The sequence below is a fragment of the Suncus etruscus genome, chromosome 15 (assembly GCF_024139225.1).
Source record: "Suncus etruscus isolate mSunEtr1 chromosome 15, mSunEtr1.pri.cur, whole genome shotgun sequence".
In the NCBI taxonomy this organism is placed as follows: Eukaryota; Metazoa; Chordata; class Mammalia; order Eulipotyphla; family Soricidae; genus Suncus; species Suncus etruscus.
This window is the reverse complement of record NC_064862.1, coordinates 27,251,552-27,273,445: the sequence shown is the minus strand read 5'-3', so window position 1 is coordinate 27,273,445 and position 21,894 is coordinate 27,251,552. Positions and strand designations below refer to the sequence as shown.

The 21,894-nt window shown below is 47.8% G+C and overlaps 1 non-coding gene across 1 annotated transcript; it reads right to left on the bottom strand.

The window, feature by feature from the left end:
- Window positions 1–11,915: 11,915 nt before the first annotated feature.
- On the bottom strand, window positions 11,916–12,022 carry LOC126031688 (U6 spliceosomal RNA). Its single transcript, XR_007503521.1, has one exon. It is a non-coding gene; the product is annotated as a U6 spliceosomal RNA (small nuclear RNA).
- Window positions 12,023–21,894: the final 9,872 nt, after the last annotated feature.

Here is a 21,894-nt window from a genome sequence, read left to right as displayed (position 1 = left end):
TCGATCATCGGCATCCCATATGGTCCCTGTGCCTGCCAGGTGTGATTTCTGAGCAAAGAGCCAGGAGTAACCCCTGAGCGCCACTGGGTGTGGCCCAAAAACCAAAAAAAAGGGGGGAGGAAAACTGAGGTCATGAAAAGCAAGATGACATCACTGAATCAAATGCACCTCAGAGCATTGCTTTTGGTCCTTGTAAATATCTAGCATGTCTTTGGGTCAGCGTGTTAGCCCAGAAGGCAGTCTGCTTGCTTGCCTGGCATGAGACCGACCTGGATTCCTGAGCACAGCACCAGGAGTGAGCGCTGGGCACTGTTGGGTGTTGCCCCTCCCCCAAAGGGAAAGAACCAACAGGTGCTAAGCATTAGAGGGAGGGTTCAGATTCAGGAGCTAAGGAACCAGCCAACCCTGCCCTTCGTCCTCTGCCCACACCCATTCCGTGCCAGCAGGATAGCCAAGAGCACAAGATCATCCTCTATGAGAACCCCAACTTCACGGGGAAGAAGATGGAGGTGCTGGGTGACGATGTGCCCAGTCTCCACGCCCACGGCTTCCAGGAGAAGGTGTCATCAGTGCGGGTGCTTGGTGGGACGTGAGTACAGCCCAGACAGCATACTGAGCACTGAGCCCTGAGTTCTGCACCTGTGCCCAGAGGCCTTCCAGATCCTTGCTTCTCTTTGGGCCTGGGTGAGCGTGAGGATCACCTTCCAGGCGAGGGTTTAGTGCCCTGGAGGGAGTCAAAGTTGTCTGAGGGGCAACAGTCCCAGCTGCTTATTGTTTATTTGTTTTGGGTTTGGTGGCCACACCTGGCAGTGCTCTGGGAAACATATGAGATGTCAGAGATAGAACTTGGGTCTGCCGGGTATAAGGCAAATGTCTTTCCACTGTCAGACCCATCCCATCCCAGCAGTTTGGATGTGAGAGAGCTTGACCTTCAGTTCGGCTGCACAGACCAGGGTTGCCAAGAAGGAGTGGGATGGGTGCAACCACCCTGACGAGGCTGAGGGCAGGGAGGATCACGTTGGCCTTTGACCCCCACCTTGACTCGAGTACTTTGCTAACACAGGGAGACCTTGCTTCCCAGGACCAATTAGCTGCCTTTGGCACATTCCCTCCCTGTGGCCATCCACTCTGGGGAATTTCTTTTTGCAAAATCTGGAGCCTGACAAAAGCAATAGGACAGTGGGGAAGGCGCTTGCTTTGCACGTGGCTGACAGTTTAGTTCCTGGCATCCCTTACGGTCCCCCAAACCCCATCAGGTGTGATTCCCTGAGCAATGAGCCAAGAGGAAGCCCTGGGCAAAGCTAGGTGCCACCCCAAAACCAAGAAGAAAAACAGAAAAGTCTAAGACTGTGTGTGTGTGTGTGTGTGTGTGTGTGTGTGTGTGTGTGTGTGTGTTGTGCACTTGGGTAGTGTCTCCACAGCAGGGTAGCACTTTACACCATCCTGTGAGGCCAATACAACACTCTAACGTACCATGGTTGGTCCCGGAACCCCTGAGCAATGTGGAGACCCAGGATAGATGCTGGCAACTGTCATACCCAGGACTCTGTGCTACCCAGAGAACCAGTTTATCAACTGTTATCAGCCAGTTATTCTGGCCCCAGGGAGGGTCATTTCTCAAGCTGCAAAGCACATGCAAGGTTGTGCATCCACAGGCCCCTGAGTTTCTTCACGCCCATTCTCCTTCCCTCATGGGTTCGACTAGAGCTGCCCAGATCAGGATCCTAACTGAGGCTCAGTGTGTGGGAGGGAGGAGCTGGGGTCCCTGGCAGGTAGGCCATATGTGTGCTAGGAGAAGGGGAGTCTGAGGACTCTACAAATCGAGATTGGCTGGAGCTCAGAAATGGGGGCAGCACAGAGGTGTCCCCTGGGGCTGGCCAGCCTGGTCCTCGTTGGCCAGAACTGGGCGGTGTTTGGAGCAGAGAAAACAGACTTTATCTTGGGCTCCAAAGACTGAGAGAGAGAGACCCCAATAGCTGCATGCGTCCACCACTACCTGCAGTTGTGGTGAGGTTAGGAAAACAGGGCTGAACCTTGTTTTTAGCATGGACATGCGTGAGGACAGGTGTGAGAACAGGTGTGTGGACAGGGGCAGGTGTAGAAAGGCGGGAAAACACAGGTGTGGGGGATGCAGGATTGGCCCAGAGCTCCTGAGCCTCTGAGAAGTCTTGCAGCTAGAATGAGCATTGGGGTAGGAGAGGACAAAAGCCAATTTTAGTGCTAATTTGAGTGATCAAATGATCGCCCCTTCTCGGGCCTAGCCCCTTTTTTTAAGGTCCTAAGCAGAGGTGGTAAGGGGATAGAGCTCTGGCTTATCATCCTGGAAGTGTGGCATGGCCAGCCCCCTGTTTCTAGCCATTTCTCCTGTGTCTCCCCACACTCCATCTCTGGCCCTGCAGGTGGGTCGGTTACCAGTACCCCGGCTACCGAGGGCAGCAGTTCCTGTTGGAGAAGGGGGACTACAAGGACAGCACTGACTTTGGGGCTCCTCACCCCCAGGTGCAGTCAGTGCGCCGCATCCGGGACATGCAATGGAACCCACGAGGCACCTTCCACCCCTCCAACTAGTGCCCCCATTTCCCTCTCCCTGGGAGCACTGTTGCCCAAGATCCTGCCCCCAAAATGCCCAGAGAGTGAATAAAGAGAGTGACTTGCAACTTGCCTGCTTTTATTGAGGGGGGAAGGGGAGAAATGAGTTTTTCACTTTTTTTCTTCTGTTTGTTGTTCTGTTTGTTTGTTGTGCCCAAGGCTTACCTACTCCTGGCTTTGTGCTCAAGGATCACTCCCAGTCGGCTCAGGGGACCATCTGGGCTGCCATGTCAGCTGCTTGCAAGGGAAGTGCCCTCTCCATTGTACAACCTCTCCAGCCACTTACTGTTATTTTTTCAGGCTTATGACCCACTGTACTCCTGCACTGGCTGAATCGATGACCTCCTGGCTCCCCGTTTATGCATAGGGACTTGGGGGACTAGAGATTGAACCCACAACTTCTATGTGCAAAGCACAAGCTCCAGCCTACTGAGATATCATTCTGGACTCCCTGACTTACTCCAGGATGTGCAATGCGTGTCTCAGCTTTTCCAAATCCTCCTCACCATTCTCACATTTCTATGCTCCTACTTTGAGTCTGGGGGGGCTTGGAGGAGCCACTAGAGAAGTTTTTAGCCCTGTGCTCCCCGCCCGAGAGAGGGGCTTTAAGAACTAAGTCCTTGCTAGTGTGATCCCTGGTCCCTGCACTCATCCACCCAGTCCCATTGCTTACTACAGTAATAACTGAGGGGTCCCCATCCCACAGGCCTGGGGCCATGCAAATCTATAGCCTGGGTCTTTAACAGGAGTACTGGCAAGTGGTTGAAGCTGAGTCTCAGAGGGTCGATGTTTCAGCATGGAATGTGAGGAAACCAGTGTCCATCCTGTCATGTCAGTGGGAGTGAAGAGAGGTCACCCAGGCAACTTCCATACAATTGTCCACCATTTGCTTCTTGTCTGCAGAGCAAACTAGGCCCCCTAATTTGCAGCTACTCCTTGTTTTGTCATTTTGGGGGGAAGTGCTCAGGGCTTACTCCTGGCTCTGCACTCAGGGATCATTCCTGCTGGTGCTCAGGGAGGATCACATGTGGGGCTAGAATTGACCTGGAGTCACCACATACAAGGCAAGAATCTTACTCCTGTACTATCTCTCACCCCAAATTGCAGCAATGTTTCATTTTGTTCTTGGTGTCTTCGCTGAAACAATTAATATATTTTTTCAAGGACCACACCTGGCTGTGTTCATGGCTTATTCTTGGCTCTGGGCTCAGGAAACACTTCTGACTTGTGATGATGCTTGAGGAATCGCACAGGATGCTGCGGATCAAATCCAGATGGACTGCATGCAAGGCAGTGTCTTCCTGCTGGTGCCCTATGCATCGTTACCCCCACCTTTCATTTTCTTTTTGCTCTATTATTTACTTATTTCCTTTAGGAAGTACATGCTCAACTAAGTGGAAGTTAGTTCCACTTTCTCTGGTGTGGAAGAAAGTAGGGACAGACAAGTCAGAGACATGTCCAAGGAAGAACACGGGCTTTCTACCATTTTCCACACTAAGCAAGCTTTTTTGCTTTCACAAAATCAAATATTCCAAGGTAAGCACCAGCTAGAAACTGGCACTTCATTATTTATTTTTGGGATGTGGACTTATAAGTGGGGGTACAGGGATAGAACACCCCACCTGCATGCCAAACAGTCTCATCTTGCTGAGCTGTTTATTTATTTATTAATTTATTTTTGGCTTTTGGGTCATACCAGGCAGCGCTCAGGGGTTACTCCGGGCTTTCTGCTCAGAAATTGCTCCTTGCAGATTCGGGGGACCATATGGGATGCTGGGATTCAAACCACTGTCCTTCTGCATGCAGGGCAAATGCCTTACTTCCATGCTATCTCTCTGGCCTGAGCTGTTTATTTATTTACTTGTTTTTTGGTCACACCCGACAGCGCTCAGGGGTTACTCCTGGCTCTATGCTCAGAAATCGTCCCTGGCAGGCTCAGGGGACCATGTGGGATGCCGGGATTAGAACTACTGACCTTCTGCATGAAAAGCAAACGCCTTACTTCCATGCTCTCTCCGGCCCCAGGCCTGAGCTGTTTATTTTTAATAGAGACTCCTGAAGCAATGCTCTCAGGCATTGCTCCCACTCCTGATTGTATGGAACTTACAACTCTGTTCCTGAGTTCCAATATAGTACTGGGGGCCAGTAGGGCCACAGCCAACAAAGCTCAGAGGGCACACATTGCCAAAGACTTTAACATGGAAAGCAGAAACCCATTCCTTTCTGCTGGACCTAGAATATCCCTGGACATAACGTTCACGTTTTGTTTTCATTGGGTGGGGGAATGCTGTATTGGAAGTTACTCATCGTATGGGGCTTAGGACTCAGAGGTCACTCCCAGTGGTGCTGTGGGAACATGCAATGCATGGGATCAGGGCCAGAGCAAGAGTAAAGCAGGGAGGGCATTTGCTTTGCAAATAGCTGACCGCCACCTTCCCATAAGGTTCCCTAAGCCCATCAGGAGTGATCCCAGGGCCAGCGGTAAGGCATGAGCACACACAGATGGGTGTGACATAAAAACCAGCCAAGCAATTCCCCCTCAAGGAATTGAGCCCTATAAACTGTTTGCCCAGCCACTAGAAATTTGCCCAACTTTGGTGGAGGGCTCATGGCTTACTTCTAGCACTCTTTGCTGAAAGATTACTCCTGAAAAGCTCAACAGACCATAGGGGTTTCTGGGGTTTGAACCTGATCTGCCACTGGAAAGATCACTAAACTCCCTGTCCCCTTCATCTTTAAATATCACTGCCCCCTCTCATCTCATGTCAAGTCTACTGCAGAGAAACCATAAACACATAAACCTTTTTGAAAAATAAACAAAGGGGCTGGAGTGATAGTGCAGAGGGTAAGGTGCTTGCCTATAGGTGACTGCCTAAGTTTCATCCCCAGCACCCTTTATGACCCCAAGAACCCTGGCAGGTATGATCCCTGAGATCATAAGGGATCCAAGAATAAGCCCTCTGCATCTTCAGATGTGGCTCATAAACCAAATTTTAAAAAAAGAATTTCCTTTTTGAGACATTAAGGCTTAAGAAAATGTAGCACCAAATTAAGTGCTTCAGTCGATTCCCATCTATCAAAATGCCCCCTAGCAAAATGCCTGTGTGGGGCAGAGAGGTGCAGTACTTCCTTGGATGTGTGAGGGCTCAGTGTAAGTCCTCGGCACAACAACACACCACCAAAAACCACTGCCCACTGAACTAAACTTGCAACTCACCCATTTGCGATACCAAGAAGAACAAGTCTCACCTTGGTTTATTCAGACTCATTCAGGAAGACACCTATATGTTGTCTTAATTTAAATGAATGAGTCCTAGAGTTGGAGTGGGGGAGATGGTGAGGCTTTTCTGGGCTCGACCCAGCTCCTGCAGCCCCTATGGTCTGGCAGGTCTGAATGTTGCAGGGTGAGGGCAGAGAGATTCACAAAGCAGTCAGATGAAGTTCCAGGGGTCATCAGCTTTATTTCAGTCCCTACCGCCATGCACACCTCCTCACATGGCCTCTTATACTAAGGCTTAGTAACTAAGCCTTTTCCGAGCAGCTACTTCTCTCCTGCCTCTGGCTCTCTCAGCCTCTGTCTCCCTTTCAGCTGCCATTTCCAGGCTTCCTAACTGGCTTCCAGGCTGACTAACTCCCTTTGGTGATGCTCAATTGCTAATGCTGAATCTGATGCTGAATCTCTTATGATGATGCCTCTCATACACTTCTCTCTCCAACTCTCCTTGTCCCCTTCTTTCTCCCCCATGCAGACTCCTCTTCCCGCCCATTCCAGGTGTGGGCAGTTCTGATCATTCAGGTGGGAGAAATAAGAAGTTGGGGGAAGGGATTCCCACATGCCAGGGCTACTTTTCCCATCTCACCTTTGAGGCATGTAGGATCCAGATATTGCTGAAAGACCCAGAAGATTTATTCTTGAGTTTGGCCCTCACAGAGAGCCCTGCAGAGCGTTGAATGGACGAGGAGGGGCTGGAGATCTCACGGCGGAGAGGGCGCTTTCTTGGCTGTGTTTGCTCCCCGGCACTCCATACGCTCCCCTGAGCACAGCCAGGAATGAGCCCTGAGCACAACCAGGTGTGGGTTCCACCCTTTTTTCCCTGTGCCATCAGACACAGACACACAGAAATCCTTCTAGATCATCTTTTTTTTTTTTGTTATTAACACCCACTTCATTCTCTCAGGAAAAGCATGTCCAGTACCCTGCCCCTCCCAGCACCACCCAATCTTCAGGTTAAAAACTTGTCTTCTGAGCTGGAGTGATAGATAACACAGTGGTAGGGCATTTGCCTTACATACAGCTGACCCAGGATAGATCCGAGTTCGTTTCTTGGCCCACCCCTGCCTACCAGGAGCAATTTCTGATTGCAGAACCAGGAGTAACCTCTGATTATGCTGCCTGGTGTGGCCAAAACAACAAAACTTGTCTTCTTTGTTGAGACAAAAGCCTTTGAGCCCCCCAAGGCTGCCTATTTGAGGCTCCAGGCTTCAGGTGAAAGAGTGTCAGTGAGGCAGTGCTGCCTCCTCTGGCCCGCTTTGACTGGGGCCCAGCCCAGATCTCCCCACCAGCTCCCTCAGTGCCTTGGACAGGGCCTGGCCCTCAGGAGCTCCCCATGCCTGGAGCAGACGTTCCTCGGATCTCCTTCCAGTCTGGGGCTTGCCATGTGCTTTTCTGCCGCCTCCTGAGTGGTTGGAAAGTCTTGGCATCCTGCTTGCTGCCTGGTGAGGCTGAGGTGGAGCTTGGCACCCACACAGCAGAGGGTCCTTGGGCGCCCACCATCACAGACCTGCCACCCAAGGCAGGACTAACGGTGGTTCTAAACCCCACCTCGCCTGGTCATCAGCATCTTTACAAACGTAACACCCGTGATCCGGAACTAGTCTGTGCCCAAAAAGGTGCCCGGGTCACAGACAGAGAAACCGAGGCTCAGAGACAAGGTGTGAGTTGCTCGAAAGCACAGTGCCAAAATGCTTACAGTATTCAGGGAGATGGGGAGGAGATGACTCAGAAAACTGGCTCACGAACAGGACAGTAAAAGATGGGAGATGAAAGAAAGTCAAAATCCTGCAAGCACTGATCAGAAGCACTCACATATATATGTACATGTGTCGATCATGACTGCTACTTACTTTGTAATAATTATTATTTTGATTTTACCACCCCCAGTGCTCAGATCTTACTCCTAGCTCTGTGCTCAGAACCACTGCTGGAAGTGCTCTGGGGACTATATGGGATGCCAGAGATCAAACTTGTGGCAAACATGTGTAAGGCCACCTGTTATCCTATTTATTTATTTTTTACTATTTTTGCTGTACTATTTTGTACTATATGTGGACCTGTTGTACTATTCTATCCAACTACTGTTTATTTTTAAAAAGGGAGAGGGGGGCCGGAGTGATAGCACAGAAGTAGGATGTTTGCCTTGCACACGGCTGACCTGGTATGGGCCCTGGTTTGATGGCTGGCATCCCATATGGTCCCCTGTGCCTGCCAGGAGGGATTTCTGAGCGAAGAGCCAGGAGTAACCCCTGAGCGCCACTGAGTGTTGCCCAAAAAAAGGGGAGAGGGAAACTGAGGCCATGAAAAGCAAGATGACATCACTGAATCAAATGCACCCCTCAAAGCATTGCTTTTGGTCCTTGGAAATATCTAGCGTGTGTTTGGGTCAGAGTGTTAGTCCAGAAGGCAGTCTGCTTGCTTGCCTGGCATGAGACCGACCTGGGTTCAACCTCAGCAACACATGTGGTCCCCTGAGCCACACCAGGAATGATCCCTGAGCACAGCACCAGGAGTGAGCGCTGGGCACCCCTGCGTGCTGTCCCGCCCCCCCCAAAAGAAAGACTCCAACAGGTGCTAAGCATTAGAGGGAGTATTCGGATGCAAAAGCTAAGGAACCAGCCAACCTTGCTTTTGCCTTCCGCCCACACCCACCTCTATCTCGTATCAGCAGGATAACCAAGAGCACAAGATCATCCTCTATGAAAACCCCAACTTCATGGGGAAGAAGATGGAGGTGCTGAGCGACGATGTGTCCAGTCTCCACGCCCATGGCTTCCCGGAGAAGGTGTCGTCGGTGCAGGTGCTCGGTGGGACGTGAGTACAGACCAGACCAGCACGCTGAGCACTGAGCACTGAGTTCTGCACCTGTGCCCAGAGGCCTTCCATATCCTTGCTTCCCTCTGGGCCTGTGTGGGAGTGAGAATCCCCTCCCAGGCGAGGGTTTAGTCCCCTGGAGGGAGTCAAAGTTGTCTGAGGGGCAACAGTCCCAGCTGTTTATTGCTCATTTGTTTTGGGTTTGGTGGCCACACTTGGAGTGCTCAGGAAACATGAGATGTTGGAGATTGAACCTGGGTCTGCCGGGTGCCAGGCAAATGTCTTTCCACTCTCAGACCCATCCCATCCCAGCATTTTGGAGGTGACCTTCAGCTCAGCTGCACAGACCAGGGTTGCCAAGGTGGAGTAGGGATGGGTGCAACCACCCTGAAGAGGTGAGGGCAGGGAGGATCACGCTGGACTTTGACCCAGGCTGACTTGAGCACTTTGCTAACACAGGGAGATCTCGCTTTCCAGGACCAGATAGCTGCCTTTGGCACATTTCCACCCTGTGGCCAACTACTCTGGGGAATTTCTTTTTGCAAAATCTGGAGCCTGACAATAGCAATAGTACAGTGGAGAGGGCGCTTGCTTTGCATGTGGCTGACAGTTTAGTTCCCATCATCCCTTATGGTCCCCAAAAGCCCCACCAGGTGTGATCCCGAGCACTGAGCCAAGAGTAAGCCCTGAACAAAGCTAGGTGCCACCCCAAAACCAAGAAGAAAAACAGAAAAGTCTGAGGCTCTATGTGTGTGTGTGTGTGTGTGTGTGTGCTTGGGCAGTGTCTCCACAGCAGGGTAGCACTTTACACCATCCTGTGAGGCCAATACCACACTCTAATGTCGCATGGTTGATCCCAGAACCCCTAAGCAATTGTGGAGACCCAGGATAGATGCTGGCAACTGTCACACCCAGGACTCTGTGCTCCCCAGAGAGCCAGTTTATCAACTGTTATCAGCCAGTTATTCAGGCCCCAGGATGGTCATTTCTCAAGATGCAAAGCACATGCAAGGTTGTGCATCCACAGGCTCCTGAGTTTCTTCACACCCATTCTCCTTCCCTCATGGATTCTGCTAGAGCTGCCCAGGCCAGGATCCTAACTGAGGCTCAGTGTGTGGGAGGAAGGAGCTGGGGTCCCTGGCAGGTAGGCCTTATGTGTGTTAGAAGGGGAGACTGAGGACTCTACAAATCAGATGGGCTGGAGCTCAGAAATGGGGGCAGCACAGATGTGTTCCCTGGGGCTGGCTGGCCTGGTCCTCGTAGGCCAGAAGTGGGCAGTGTTTGGACCAGAGAAAACAAACTTCATCTTGGGCTTCAAAGACTGAGAGACCCTGATAGCTGCATGCGTCCACCACTATCTGCAGGTGTGGCGAGGTTAGGAAAACAGGGCTGAACCTTGATTTTAGAATGGACATGTGTGAGACAGGTGTTTTAGACCGGTGTGAGGCTAGGTGTGAGAGCAGGTGTGAAGAGAGGTGTGTGGACAAGTGCAGGTGTAGAAAGGCCGGAAAACACAGGTGTGGGGGATGCAGGATCGGCCCAGTTTTAATAATCTCCTGTTGCTAATTAATCATTCTGTTTCTTCTCTTTCTGAACATTAAGTGGCTTCAGAAACATCCACATTGGTGTCCAATTTTATGTGTTCCTTTGGGGTTGACAGTCATATAAAAAATTAGAGTTGTTGTGTGGCAGCATTTGTGGTCATGTCATCCAGAATTCTACGCACTAATTCTGATACTGCAGCTATTATGGGGTGTGCTTTGGACTACCAGGTTTTCTAGAAGTATGAGAAGATGGGGGTGGATTTAGCATGAGGGAGAGGGTACTACACTCGCTCAAAAAAGTCCTGGTGATGGGGCGGGAGAGGTGGCACTAGACGTAAGGCATCTGCCTTGCAAGCGCTAGCCTAGAATGGACCGTGGTTCAATCCCCCAGCATCCCATATGGTTCCCCCAAGCCACGGGGGATTTCTGAGCGCCTAGCCAGGAGTATCCCCTGAGAGTCAAATGGGTATGCTCCCCCCAAAAACAAAAAGAGTCCTGGTGCTATCCTTCCAAATACTGGCATACCTAGAGTTGCAGTCAAATTGGTGTCTCTAGAGGACCATTAGAGGAGTGATGAAGCAGAACCATTGGCAAAGTGGTGATTTTGGGTGGTAGGTGTAGCAGATGTGGCTTTGGTGGAGTGGGACCTTGGCCTGCCCGTTTCTCCTGAGATTGCCAGCTCTCAGCTGCATGGCTGGGGTACTTATCATTTTCATGGTTTGGTATACATCTCTTTAGAGAACAGAGTGAATCTGTGTAGCTGGCTGAATAGAGACATGGTGACTGCATTGACTGCATTTGTGGGTGTGGTTTTGGCTGCCTGAGGGTGGTACCCACACTTAACCCCCCAAAAAGTCCTAGTGATATCAAGTCTAAATACTGGCATACCTGGGTCTGGTCAGATTGGTGTTTGCAGAGAGCTATAGAAGTGGTGAAGCAGGGCCATAGATGAAGTGGTGATTGTGGGTATTGGGTGCAGCAGACTGTTCATTAACTATAACAGGGTTCTTTTTTTAAAAAGCTTTCTATCTTGTACTGTTATAAATAACAGGTTTTATTTCGAAGTCCTGAGGAAGGGAAGGGAGAAAGTAAGTAAGGGAAAGGGTAAACTGCTCAAGGGCAAGTGGAGGCTTCTCCAAAGGTGGTGAGAATCTCAGTGTAAGATTTTAGTCCCATGACCTCTGCCATAGCCTCTCTTCCTCCTTTAACTGAAGTCTGTTAGTTAACTGTGAACTGCCTGCTTGGGGCAGTTGGACCAAGCCTATAGAAGTCCCAGGAGAAGAGTTCTGAATAGAGCCTGCCTGCTGATCTGGGGGAGCCTGCTGGATTGGGTGCCCAAAAGGCCTGGCAGGCCTGTCCACCTGCCAGCCTGATGCCATAGTGAATCAAGTCCAGAGAGACCCAGCAGGCTTCCTGTTTGCCTGACTTTGTGCTTAACTGTGCTCTTCTGTTGCTGTTGCTCTTGTGTCCCAGATTTGTGTGGTGTCTTTTTTGCTTTCTCTGGCTCTCTGTGTGTCTCTTGCTCCAGACTCTCATTAAATGCTTAAATGTGAATAACCCTGACACAGCCCCCTTGTACTTGGGGGTTGCTTAGCCCAACATTTGTTGGTACTTCCTGGAAACATGAGAATGAAGATATGAATTATCAGGATTTGTAGGACACAGCAAAAGAGGTGGTAAGAGGAAAATTTTTTTAAAATATGGAATGCTTCACGAATTTCTGTGTCATCCTTGTGCAGGGTCCATGCTAATATTCTCTGTATCATTCCAATTTTAGTATATGTTCTGCTGAAGCAAGCACGGTAAGAGGAAAACTTATAACTTTGCAGGTATTCATCAGGAGAGAAAAAGGGGCTACATAAATAACTTAATGGTACAGTTTAGGAAATTGGAAAATGACCAACAAGGGAGCCAAAAGAGGCAGGAGGAAGGAAATAAAACTTTTAGAGCAGAAATTACTAAACTGGAAAATACATAAGACATAATTCAAAAGATCAATGAGATCCAAGAGGAACACAGGCAGCTGACCTTTCCAGATTCTGACTGAAGGTAGGAGTGAATCAGTCCATAGCTCTTTGACTCCTACCTGCCTTGGCTACAGAAGATTTTTTTTTTTCGGTTTTTGGGCCACACCCAGCGGTGCTCAAGGGTTGCTCCTGGCTGAATGCTCAGAAATAGCTCCTGGCAGGCACGGGGGACCATTTGGAACACCAGGATTCGAACCAACTACCTTAGGTCCTAGATCGGCTGCTTGCAAGGCAAACACCGCTGTGCTATCTCTCCGGGCCCAGAAGACTTTTTTTGAGGGCCACACCTGAAGCTGCTTTGTGATCCCTGGGTCCATCCAAGAGAAACACAAAGGGAAAAAAAAATAAATAAAAGTGCGCTTCGCTCTGCGGCCACACACTTCTTATATAATATGAATCCCATTACAATACACAGAATCACAGTTAAAGGGTGACAATGAGGAAACTACGAAGGACAACTGCATGCACAGAGTATGAGGATGGCAGTTCTGATGAGCTAAAAAATGCCAACCATCCGGTTGACCTCTCGGAAAGGGAGTTTAGAGTGGAGATATGGAAGATGTTCATGGAACTCAAAGGGAGCATAGATCGATCTGAACAGACCACAAATATGGAAATCAGAAAACTCCAACCTGAAATAATGGAACTGAAAAATGCTGTAGAGTTAATGCAAAACTCTTTGGAAAGCCTCTCCTGTAGAGTAACAGCAGCTGAAGACAGAATTAGTCAGCTGGAAGATGAGAGGCATAATAACTCCATACAACAGAAGAGATTGGAAAAAAATCTCAAAGCAAATGAACAAACAATGGGGAAAATACTCAAAAATTTTGAACAGATGGCATCAGAAATGTTCAATAAATTCAACAGAAATAACATAAGAATCATTGGAGTCCCAGACACACAGGAGGAGAATCCCTAGGAAGAATCAACAATCAAGGACATCATTACAGAGAAACTCCCAGAAATAATGACTGTATGCAACCAAATCTTGCATGCCCGAAGAGTACCAGCTCAAAGAGACCCAAAGAAAAACACCCCAAGACACATCCTAGTCACCATGACAAATCCCACAGATAGGGATAGGATACTGAAAGCAGCAAGATCCAAAAGGGAAATTACATTCAAAGGAGCATCCTTAAGACTTACAACAGACATGTCACAGAAATTCTCAAGGCTAGAAGACAGGGATATTGTGACAAGACTGAATGAAATGGAGGCTATACCTAGAATAATGTGTCCAGCCTGACTTACGTTCAGGTTTGAAGGAAGGATACATAGCTTCATGGATAAACAACAGCTCAGAAATTTTACAGACAGAAAACCAGCCTTAAAGGAAAAACTGAAAGGCCCACTTTAAGACAAGATAAACCAACAGACACACCAATTTTATAAGTAAATATGGCATTAGGGGCCGGCGAGGTGTGGCTAGAGGTAAGGTGTCTGCCTTGCAAGTGCTAGCCAAGGAAGGACCGCGGTTCCATCCCCCAGCATCCCATATGGTCCCCCAAGCCAGGGGCAATATCTGAGCGCTTAGCCAGGAGTAACCCCTGAGCATCAAATAGATGTGGCCCGAAAAACCAAAAATAAATAAATAAATAAATAAATAAATAAATAAATAAATAAATAAATAAATATGGCAGTAACTCACATGATAATCATCTCTCTCAATGTCAATGGATTAAATGGACCAATTAAGAGACACAAAGTGGCTAAATGGATCAAAAAGATGAATCCAACCTTCTGCTGCCTACAAGAAACACACTGAATAGTTAGAACAAACATAGACTCAAAATCAATGGCTGTAGGAAAATCATCCAAGCAAACAACACCCTTAAAAAAGCTGGGGTGGGGGCCGGAGAGATAGCATGGAGGTAAGGCATTTACCTTTCATGCAGAAGGTCATCGGTTCGAATCCCGGCATCCCATATGGTCCCCCGTGCCTGCCAGGAGCAATTTCTGAGCCTGGAGCCAGAAAAAACCCCTGAGCACTGCCAGGTGTGACCCCCAAAAAAAACCACAAAAAAAAGCTGGGGTGAAGAAAAAAAGGGGGCCAGAGTGATAGCATAGAGGTAAGGCATTTACCTTTCATACAGAAGGTCGGTGCTTCGAATCCTGGCATCCTATATGCTCCCCTCTGCCTGCCAGGGGTGATTTCTGAGCATAGAGCCAGGAGTACCCCTTAGCGTTGTCGGGTGTTACCCAAAAACCAAAAAAAAAAAAAAGAAAGAAAAAGAAAAGCTGGGTAGGCCATATTAATATCTGACAATACAAACTTTAGACTCAGAAAAGTTGTAAGGGACAAAGATGGACACTATGTTAATATCCAAATTATACAAGGCACTGACACAACATTACAAGAAAAAAATCATCTAACCCCATCAAAAAATGGGGGAAAGAAATGAACAGACACTTTGAAAAAACAGAAATGCAAATGGCTAAAAGGCACATGAAAAAATACTCCACGTTACTAATCATCAGGGAGATACAAATCAAAACAACTATGAGGTACTATCTCACGCCATAGAGATTGGCACACATCACAAAGAATGAGAACAAGCAGTGCTGCGGGGATGTGGAGAGAAAGGAACTCTTATTCACAGCTGGTGGGAATGCCATCTAGTCCAAGTTTTATGGAAAGTGATATGGAGATTCCTCCAAAAACTGGAAATTGATTTCCCATACGATCCAGCTATATCACTCCTAGGGATATATCCTAGGAACCCAAAAATACAATACAAAAATCCCTTCCTCACACCTATATTCATTGCAGCATTGTTTACAATAGACAGATTCTGGAAACAGCCTAGATGCCCCTCAATAGATGAATGGCTAAAGAAACTATGGTACATATATACAATAGAGGGCCCGGAGAGATAGCACAGCGGCATTTGCCTTGCAAGCAGCCGATCCAGAACCAAAGGTGGTTGGTTCGAATCCCACTGTCCCATATGGCCCCACCCCACCCCCGTGCCTGCCAGGAGCTATTTCTGAGCAGACAGCCAGGAGTAACCCCTGAGCACTGCCGGGTGTGGCCCAAAAACAAAAACAAAAACAAAACATATATACAATAGAATATTCTGCAGCTTTCAGAAGAGATGAAGTCATGAAATTTTCCTATACATGGATGTATATGGACTCTATTATGCTGAGTGAAATAAGTCAGAGAGAGAGATCTAAACACAGAATGGTCTCACTCATCTATGGATTTTGAGAAATGTGAAAAACATTTGTGTAATTATTCTCAGAGACAAAATAGAGGAAGACTGGAGGGTCCAGATCCTGACATGAAGCACACCACAGAGATTGTTGGGTACAGTCACAGAAATAATTACACTGAAAACCATCATAACAAAATGTGACTGAATGAGGGAAGCTAAAAGCCTGTCTAGAGTACAGGCCGGTGTGGGTTGGGGAGGAGGGACACTTGGGATATTGGTGATGGGAATGTTGCACTAGTGAAGGGTTTTATATGTATGTGCATAAAGAAAAAAAGAAACAGGACAAGACTGGAAAAAAAAGAAATTAGGTTTTCACTTTTCTTGTTATATTCCTAGTTACACCTATGCCCTTCTTTAAGCTCAAGAACTATTATTCAGAAAAAAAAATATAATATAACTTTACTGTAAAAAAATAGTACTTTTGGGTGAAGAGAGGAGAGTTTTTCAAAAAAGAAAAAAAGGAACCAAAGCAGTATACTGTATAACCCAGCCAATCTTGGCAGACAGCTAAGGGATCCCCATACTGAAATAAGTGTTGCTTTAGAGTCTATATGGGATTCTCTCCTGAAGGGACTCTGACTAAGAAAAAAAATAAAGATCAATGAAAGTAAGAGTTGGTTCTTTTCAAAATTAAAATTAAACAAGCTTAAAAAAATGGAGCCCGAGCAGTGGTGCAACCAATAGCCATTTGCCTTGCACACGCCAACCTAGGACAGATCGCAGTTTGATTTTCCGGTGTCTCATATGGTCTCCGAAGCCAGGAGCGATTTCTGAGTGAGCACATAGTTAGGAGTAACTCCTGAGCATCACCGGGTGTAGCCCAAAAAAAAAAATAAAACAAAAAATACAAAACAAAAAAACAAAAACAAAAACAAAAACAAAAAAAAACCCAAAGCCTAGGCCCAAATGGATTCACTTATAAATTCTTTCAAACTTTCAACAAATACCTATTACCAAATTTTTCATGGTCTTCTAGAAATTGAAAAACCAGAAACACTCCCAGTTTCTGTGAAGCTACCATCAGCCTGATATCCAAAGCAGACAGACACCACAAAACAAACAGAAACAAAAAAATAAAAATACAGGATGATATATTTTTTTTTTTTTTTTGGTTTTTGGGCCACACCCGGCGTTGCTCAGGGGTCACTCCTGGCTGTCTGCTCAGAAATAGCTCCTGGCAGGCACGGGGGACCATATGGGACACCGGGATTCGAACCAACCACCTTTGGTCCTGGATCGGCTGCTTGCAAGGCAAACGCCGCTGTGCTATCTCTCCGGGCCCTGGGATGATATTCTTGATAAACACAGGTGCAACGATCCTTAACAAAATACTAGCAAATATACAGTTCATCAATTGGATGAATTAGCCGTCCAATTCAACAATTCATCAAGCCAACATTTCATCAAAAAGCTCGTACTATGCAACCAAGTATGTTTTATTCTAAAACTGAAAGAATGGTTTAATACATACAGGCCAACCATCATAATACGTTGATTAGAGGAAGCCTCATACCCTAATCCTAGGGCACTAGGGGAACACGGGCTTGGAAGCAGTGCTGACACAGGAAACAGTCCTCACCAGGTTAGGGAGATGAAACAGTTTCAAGGAACTTCCACCACAGGTTAGCTGCAAACAGGCAAAAGGGCACTGGCAGGCGAGCTGTAGAACCAAAACTGCAGGGAATCTCTCTGACCCGAGGAATTTATTGGGATAATAGGACCACTCCCATGGATGGAAAACAGGTAGGGGTAGGGGGCCAAATCAGAGGTACTGCCAGTGTGATCCACCCCCCCACAGGCCCCAAATGATAACATCTCTTTATCCAGCCTCGATTGTCCAATCTACAGATTTATGATGGGGATCTGGGTCAGCGGAACTGGATGGGGCCCCAACTCACCCACAGACTGACCCAAGAATGTGGCAATGATCTCGGGGCTGGCGAAGGCCTCCAGCCTGTTCTTCAGCACCGCCAAGTGCATACACTTCTCTGAGTAGTCAGGCATGTCCAAGAGCATGGCCAGGCTGTTCTGCATCCTGATGAGGTTAGTGGAGATCACAGCTATGTCCTAGGGAAAGAGCAGGACAGATAGCCCCAATTTGAAGAGGCCTCTGCACTTCAATCAATATGAGCCAATCTCAGGACCGTGGAGATAGTTTCAGGTCTTAAGCACTGGTCTTGTGTGTTATTTGATCCCGGGCACCAACACAGTGGGTTCTGAGACTTTGCAGGCCTTAGTTGACAGCAAGTTTCTTTTGTTTTGTAGTGTTTTTGACTTGTTTTTGTTATCCTGGCTATGTGCTCAGAAATCGCTCCTGACTTGGGGGACCATATGGGATGCTGGGGGATAGAACCGGGCTCTGTTCTAGGTTAGTGCGAGCAAGGCTGGTGTCCTACTGCTTGTGCCACCACTCCAGCCCCCAAACCAGTAGTATTTTCTGAGCACTACAGGGTCTAAGAGCTGCTCCCAAAAAAATTGCTTCTTTATTTGGTTAGTTTTTGGTTTAGGTACTCAAGGCTTCCTCTTGGCTCTGTGCTCCGGAATCATTCCTGGCTGGGCTTGGAGGACTCTTTGCAGTGCCAGGGACTGATCTAGGGTCAGCCATAAACAGGCCAGTGGCTTTACCCACTGTGCTATCTCCTTGGCCCTTTTCTGTTGTTTTTACTGTGGGCTCTCCAGAGGCTACAATACAGACTGAGGAGACTCCAGAGTTTCTGCCCACCGTAAGCTCTGGTGGTTCTAAGTGCTTCCCTCCCCAGTTCATGTGTACCTTCAAGCCTTGAGTTCCCCGTAGAAAGGCCTATTCTCAACCGAGGCCCAGACCGGATGCCAACCTGTGTCTTAAATGTCTCCGCGATGTCTACACTCAGTGTGCCTCACTTCCTGCCTTCCTGCAGGGACTCAGCTGCGAGCTGCATTCAGGACTTGACCTGGTCGATTTCCACCCATACCTATGGGAGAAGTGAGAGCCTTATTGCTGCCTTCTCTGAGACTCCAAAACACAAGGACCACATTGGTGCACTCTGGGATGAGAGGAACCTCGGACCCCACCCACAACCAACTTGAGAGGCAAAGGGGGCTGCATAAGCCAAGCAAACAAGCAGCAAGGCTGAGCTGGACAAGGCGGGCATGCAGATGAGTAAAGGTGGGCATGAGAACCCACATCCTGGCTGAGCATGCAGACAGGCTGCAGTTCACACCTACATCAATTGTGACATGTTCTGATCAAACTTCCTGATGTCCTCCTTGACTAGAACCATCTGTTCCTTCAGGAAAGATGCCTCCTGCTTCAGGGCCTCAACATCCCAAAGTACCTTGGGCATGTTCTGCAGGGCCTGATGACTGGTTTCTGTCACCGAAAACAAAAGGGAAAAGGTGTGACCCATTGCCAGGGGACGACATGATTATATGGGGCCAGGAAGTAACTGGGCCCCCAGTTTTCCAAGACTTTTAGTAAGTTTAAGGGACCAATGGCATGCTGAGGATCAAACCCAGGCCAGTTTCATGCAAGGCAAGTAGTCTAACCATAATACTATTTCTGTGGCCCTTGATGAATATTTTTTGGGGGGGCCACACCCGGCAATGCTCAGGGATTACTCCTGGCTCTCTGCTCAGAAATCACTCCTGGCAGGCACAGGGGACCATATGGGATGCCAGGATTCAAACCACCATTGGTCCTGGGTCAGCGCTTGCAAGGCAAACATGCTACCACTGTGCTATCTCTCCGGCCCCTTGATGAATATTTTTAATTTTAGCAGCACTCCTAGCTTGGTGCTCATTACCAGAGGTATTCTCTAGCACTTCTCTCCCTAGTCTTATTTAACAAGAAATGCACCAACAAGGGTCAGAATGATAGCACAGCGGTAGGGTGTTTGCCTTGTATGCAGCTTGCCTGGGACGGACCTGGGTTCTATCCCCAGATTCCATGTGGTCCCCTGAGCCTGCCAGGAGATTTCTGAGTGCAGAGCCAGAAGTAACCCCTGAGCACTGCGGGATTGGCCCAAAAAACAAACAAACAAACAAACACAAAAGTAAAAAAATGTAGTTGAAAATTTTATAATGATCACTAACTACTCACATTGTCTTCTTTTTCCTCCCACTCTCCCTCGTTCCCTCTCTCCCTCCCTCCCTCCCTCCTCTATTCCTCCCTCTCTCCCTTCCTCCTCCCTCCCTCACTTCCTTCCTTCCCTCCTTTTTTTCTCCCTCCCTCCCTCCCTTTATCCTCCCTCCCTCCTCCCTTCTTTCATTCCTCCCTCTCTCCCTCCTTCTCTCCCACCCTCCCTTTCTCCCTTCCTTCCTTCCTTCCCACCTGACACACCGTAATGCTCAGTGGTTACTTCTGATTCAGCAAGTCATGAATCACTCCTAATTATGGGAGCAGATGACCCTGTGGGACCTGGACTGGCCACATGCAAGGTAAGAGCCTTCCCCACTGTACTATATATTTCTCCAGCCCTGCACCTCATCTATTCTCTGCAAATTCCAAAAGTAAAAAAGATGTATTTGTCTTCCTAGTCAACTCATTCTCTCAGATCATCTTACTAAATGACTGAGGTAAAATAGAGGCATATATGTTCTTGGAGCTTCCATGGAGAAGGAAATGGGGGTGGCCCAAAGCTCATGCCTATTGTCAACAGATGTTTCCTGTGCTACTCCCAACCAAGATGGGCTTTCTTGTAGACATATTACCCATAACCAAAATGACAGAATGAAAGGTAGGTTGAGAGAAAAGACAGTGCACTAGTTTGAAGAGAACTTAAAACTCAGTGAAGCAGGAGTCAGCACCTGGCCCCTTCCTGTCCACCTGATTCCTAAACAAGGTCACTGGGCACATGAATATAGTTTAGTTTCTGGACGCTGTCTGCTCTCTGGTGTCAGCTTGATGCCTGTGAATGCAAAGACCCTTCAGTTCAATCCAGTTAGTGGAGGACATGCCAGATAGACAAGCCTGTGTATATTGACCTCTAACCATCTCCACACCCATAGGAACTTGGTTTGTTTAATAATAAGAGCCAGAGGGGTCAGAGAGAGAGAGTACTTAGGTTTGATTCCCAACATCCCATATGATATCCTGAGCATCACCAGGAGTAATTCCTGAGTGCAGAGCCAGAATAATCCCTGAGCACCACTGATATTTCCTACCGTCCACCCCGCACATCCCCACCCCCCAAAAGGAAGAAGGGCCAGAGAGATATTATAGCAGGAAAGACGCCTTGCACTGGTCCAAACTAGGTTCCATCTGCAGCACTGCATATGATCCTCTGAGCTCCTCTAGAAGTGATCTCTGAGCACAAAACTAGGCATGGGCCCTGAGCACTGGAAGTGTGGGCCAAAACACAAACAAGGAGACAACTAAAGAACCAAGAAAAGTAAGAGAAATTGACAACCCTTCTCTGGCATGGATTCATAGGTATTGAGCAGTATGAAGCAGAAAGCTGTTTCTTGAGAACAGTAAACTAGAGAACAACTCAGAAGTAGCTTCTGGATTAAAACCTTGGTGTTTTCAGAAACAGTGAATGATTGACTCTACAGCTAGCAGGTAAAAATCAGTGCAGATGTGTTCTTCTGGTGCCCATGAATCCTTGGGCATTGCCATTTTTCATAGGTTATGCCAAAGGTGCTGACTCTGATGATGACTGTAAGTGACATTCATTTGACCCATAAAGAGAAGAAAAACTAAATATCTTTTAGCCTTTCTCCACATCGGTCTCTCCAACAATCAAGTTAGTTATACATAAACATAGGGTTCCCCACATGATTCAAGGGAATCCTGAGGACAGGTTCAATTCTGAGAAAGGGTTGTACTGTGCTTGACTCTTAGTCTTGACCTTGAAGTTGACACCACAGGGCCTTGTGTAAGGCACTTGCTCAAGGGAATAAGCTAAATACCAACTGTGATCATGTCAGGGCTTAACTAGTTAGAAATTGACATGAAAATTTCATGTCAGAGAATCCCCAGGACTCCTCAGAGAAAACCAGAGCTCTAAATAGGTTAACATTCAAATGAAAACAAACTTTAGGGGACCTGTGCTGACTGAGTGGGCCAGCGACGCCACAATGAGAGGATGTTAAGAAAGTGAGCAGTTCCTGATGGAACTGACCAGGCTCTTTCAGAAGTGCCTGGCTGCCAGGCAGTGTTTTCATTACCGCAAAAAATATGATGGTTGCACAAAGTCCATCCTGAGAAAGGGGTCTGCGGAGGGGTTTGGGCCACAGACAACAGGTGTCTGTCTGTGAAGAGCCATAGACAAGAATAGGAATATCAGCCCAGTGCTGAGCTCCAAAGAAGTGAGTATATTTCAGGTGGCTTATTGAAACCTATTGAGAGCTAACATGATGGTCTGAAAGAGAGGGCCAAAAAGAGCGAGTGAAGAAGATCAAAGCAGCACAGTGGTCTCCTCTTCCTTCCAGTCACAGAGTGATATTTT